Genomic DNA, 4,853 nt, shown 5'->3' on the forward strand with positions numbered 1-4,853 from the left:
TTGAAAGAGCCTTTGCTGCCCGTCATCAAGAAACTGAAACTTTAATGTTTGGTGTAATCTTAAAAATTTTACGGAGGAGTATACGCTCCTGGACCTTTGGGAAAAGACCAGGATTCCCAACTTGAGGTTTTTTTTTTTTTTTTGGTCTTGGTATTTACCCCCGTCTGGTTTTCTTGTTTCTCAAGCACGGAATTGTATGATGCAACATTTTGGCTTCTCCCCCTCGGCGTTGCTGCTTCGGGAAAGAGTGTGTGCGCCCTTTTGTTTTGAAAGAAATTGATGCGGGGAAGAATTCGTAACTTTCTTAGGCTTTAAAGGGTTGACTTTTCCTTTATCTTTTCTTCAGCTTTTGTATCCTGGAACTATCCTACTTGCTTACAAATACTATCCCTAAGCTTTTCCTTTTTTCTTTAATATTTTTCAGTTTAGCAAGGGCGAGAGAGTGGTGGTTATAAACATCTGGATCTAGCTACTTCCCTTAAAACTTCTTTAAAAATCTTTGAGATTCTCTCAGCCACTTAACTGAAAAAACTAGGCTCATTCAGAGCTAGGCAACATACTGGAAACTTAACAAGAATGGAGAAATTATTTTTTTTCCCTAAGTTTTTATTATTTCACTGGTTTATTTATTTTTTATTTCAGGTTAATGTGCGGGTACAAACAGTTAGATTACAATGTTTGCATTTGTTAAGTAGAGTCCCTCTTGTAAATGTGTCCTGCACTCAAGAGGTGAGCCATGTACGCCTATGTTAAATGACTGAGTTTTTATTTTAAAGGAAGATAAAGAGGAATGTGTGTGATTTGGAGAGAAAACAGGATCAGCAAATGATTAGACAGTGTTTGTTTTAGGATTTTCTTGCAATGATCAGTTTTAGAAACATTTTTGTCCTGGAAACTGAAACAGCGGACAGGTGTAGAACACCCAGAATATCAAAGTGTCTCAGTTACTTTGGGTGGCAGATATAGTACTTTCAGGAGCAGAGAAATGTAGAAAGGAACCAAAAATTAGAGAAAAGGGAAGGTGGGGGGGTGATAGTGGTGGAAAGAAGTATGGAGAAGGGAAAAAGGTGGGTCAGAAATCATTAAAAATTTTTTTGCTGAGCTGGGAATAAGAAGGAATTTCCATAAACTTAAAGTATACCAACTAGTCTAAAAAACATGATACTTTAATGGTGAAACTTTAGAAGCAGCACTAAGAATCAGATAAGGATACTATCAGTATGGTTTCTATTCAGCATTGTATTGGGGGACCTACGCAATACAGTAAGACAAGAAAAATGAAGTAGAAGAATTAGAAAGGCTGGCTTGGCGCCTGTAGCTCAGCAGTTAGGCGCCAGCCACATACACCAGGACTGACGGTTTTGAATCCAGCCCTGGCCTGCCAAACAACAATGACAACTACAACCAAAACAAAACAAAACATAACAAAAAAAATAGCCCGGCGTTGTGGTGGATGCCTGTAGTTCCAGCTACTTGGGAGGCTGAGACAAGAGAATTGCTTAAGGCCAAGAGTTTGAGGTTGCTGTGAGCTGTGACACCACAGCACTCTACCCAGGGCGGCAACTTGAGACTCTGTCTCAAAAAATAAAAAAAAAAAAAAGAATTGGAAAGGCAGTGATCAATGCTCAATACCCCACTTGCTGTTAATTTAATCTTTAAATTAGAAGGAGAGGAGTGTGGTGCCCTGTTTCCCAAACTCGAGTCACTGGCGTAGTCCTTCCCAGTTTTCCTGTATTGTGAATCACTTGAGACCGTCCCGCTTACCACTACTTGTAAGCCTTTCTCACTGGGCTTGGGAGCAGAGAGCCAGGGCTCAAGTCACAGTTCTGTACTTCTGTATAACCCAGGTTGGGCAATTTGTTTTTCCTCTTTATGCCTTATTTTGTGAAATCAGAGCTGGAACTTTGCATTGATACAGACCAGGTTAGTTGATTGAAAGGAAAAAAAGGGACTGGTAAAATGTGGTAAAGGATTTTAATTGATTGCTTCTCAGAACTTATGTGTAGGAGATGCAAATGGGGGAAAATACCCTTGTAAATATAGTTATTTTGAAAGCAGTGAGGGGGCAGAGGCTGTGGTTGTCCAGAGTGATGTGTTAAACATTGTTAATTATTCTGGCAAGAAGTATCTGAGTTTGTCACAGGAAGCTATTTATACTTGAAGCACATGGCATTTATAGAAATTTAAAATTTGGCTTGGCGTGTGGCTCAAGTGGCTAAGGCACCAGCCACATACACCTAAGGTGGCAGGTTCGAATCCAGCCCGCGCCCGCCAAAACAACAATGACGGCTGCAACCAAATAGCTGGGCGTTGTGGCGGGCGCCTGTGGTCCCAGCTACTTAGGGAGGCTGAGGCAGGAGACTCACTTGAGCCTAGGAGTTGGAGGTTGCTGTGAGCTGTGATGCCATGGTACTTGACCCAGGGGGACAACTTGAGGTTCTGTCTCAAAAAAAAAAAAAAAGAAATTTAAAATTTGGTTATGGTGCTGGGGGGATGCAGAGGAGTGTAATGGGGTATTGTGCTAAGTCTAATACTTGTCTAGGACCGAGTTTTGTTTTGTTTTGTTTTTTTTTTTTTTGAGATAATCTCACTTTGTTACTCCTAGTAGACTGCTGTGCTGTCATAGCTCACAGCAAGCAATTCTCTTGCTTCAGCTTCCTAAGTAACTGGGACTACAGGCACCTGTCACAACGCCCAGCTATTTTTAGAGATGGGGATCTCCTCTAGCTCAGGCTGGCCATGAACTCACGAGCTCAGGCGATCTACCCGCCATAGCCTCTCAAAGTGCTGGGATTACAGTCATGAGCCACCGCACCCAGCCTATGACTGAGTTTTAAGTTGAAGAGAAATAGACTAGGACCTTCTCAAATAATGTGACAGGACTCACAGGTCCATTTCCTTGTGAGTATTATTTTTGGATTTGTTTGCCTCTGAACCCAGTAACTCCATCATTTGTATAATAGCAGTTTCCTACTGTTATTTTCTTGCCTCAATATCTAGAGGATAGGATATACTCCCAATAGTAAAACAAGTTTACAATGGCAGATGGCAGTCATTCTCAACAGTAGAAATGCTCTCTTCCCCAAACCGAGGGGCCTGGTAGGTGTATGTATTTTCCACTGTGGAACCACCAACCAATAGGGTCAAGTTCAGATCCTTCTTAAGCAAGGACAAAGTATAAGGTCTGTTATAATCTGACCACTGCCTGGGTTTCTTATCTAATTTACTAATTGTGTGTCCCAAGGCACATTACTTAAACCTCTCTTTGCCACATCTGCACAGTTGGGATATTAATAGACTAACCTTATGGGGATAAATCAAAATATGTACTATGTAATAATCTTTGAACAATGTCTAGTACACAGTAAACAAGTAAATGCTAGTTGTATTTCATTTTGTATGTAAATCCCCTGGGTCTAGTTGTTGCTCAGCGGGCCTGCAACTTAAGAGGGTACCAAATATTTGAAATGAGATTTCAGAGCATTTTATTATCAATGAATATGTCTACCACGCTCTGGAATTGGAAACTACTTACTGGGATATTGATGGTTTGAGTGTCAAACCTTCGTCCTTATTTTTTCTAGCCTCCAGTCTCCAAAACCCTGTGTGATTTTATCTACTCACCTTTTTTTTTTTTTTTTTTTGGAGACAGAGTCTCACTTTGTCACTCTTGGTAGGGTGCCCTGGCATCATACAGCTCATAGCAACCTCAAACTCCACAACGCCCAGCTTTTGTTAGAAACAGGGTCGGTCTCTCTGGTTCAGGCTGGTCTCCAACGTATCAGCTCAGGCAGTTCACCCTCCTGGGACTCCCAGAGTGCTAGGATTACAGATGCGGGCCACCATGCTGCTGCTTACCTCTGTTTTCTCCATTACTTAATACTTCTCATCTTTTCACGTATGTACCATATTTTCCACCACTGTTTTTTCTTGGCTGTGTCTAGAATTTGGGGAACCAAGATTTCTGTTTGGGTGAAACTAAGTATTAACTTTGGAACCACAAAATGAGAGAATTTGAAAAGAGAATAGATTTTTCAAGTTTTCTTTTGGTTGTATAAGCCCAGCTCCTATTTACATTCCCTTCTACCCCCACCCTCTAAGTAGCTTTGATGTGATGGTGATACTTCTGATCTCAGTTTAGGAAGTAATCCTTTCGTAGAGTTTTGTTTTTATGGACTGGAATATAAACTTGGTGTATCGTTATGAATTGGGACAATTTATAATGTTTAATAAAGTTTTAAAACCTAAGATTGGTTTTTGTTAATACGCACATTTTCTTACCCTTTCAGTCTCCCTACACTTTCCTGTTTTTCAGATTGCTTTTTTTTCAGCAACTTCCCAGGGGTACATTGTTGGCAAGTAGTCACCACGCTGCTGGGATTGGAACAGGGGTTGTAAAAAGTTAATCTGGTGCAGGGTAGCATAACATATGAGAATAACTGTTTCTTTTAAGCTATTTGACAGGAGTTACTAATGTGTGTGGACCTGGAGCCAGACTGCTTCACTTGAATTTGGCTTTTACGAAGTGGCAGGCAAGTTTCTTAAACTCTCAGTGCTTCAGTTTCTTGACTTCCAATATCAGGAAAATAATAATAGTAATAATTTCATAAGGTTGCTGAGGGGATTAAAGCTGATAATCTGGGTATATTAATTAGAGTAGTTTAAACTGTTATGATTATTAATTTACAATGGTTCAAATAAGTTAGAAGTTTCTTTCTTTCTTTTTTTTGAGACAGAGCCTCAAGCTGTCCCCCTGGGTAGATTGCCGTGGCATCACAGCTCACAACAACCTCCAACTCCTGGGCTCAAGCGAGTCTCCTGCCTCTGCCTCCCAAGTAGCTGGGACTACAGGC

The sequence above is a fragment of the Otolemur garnettii genome, unplaced genomic scaffold (assembly GCF_000181295.1).
Source record: "Otolemur garnettii isolate 467f Iridium unplaced genomic scaffold, OtoGar3 scaffold00156, whole genome shotgun sequence".
Classification (NCBI taxonomy): domain Eukaryota; kingdom Metazoa; phylum Chordata; class Mammalia; order Primates; family Galagidae; genus Otolemur; species Otolemur garnettii.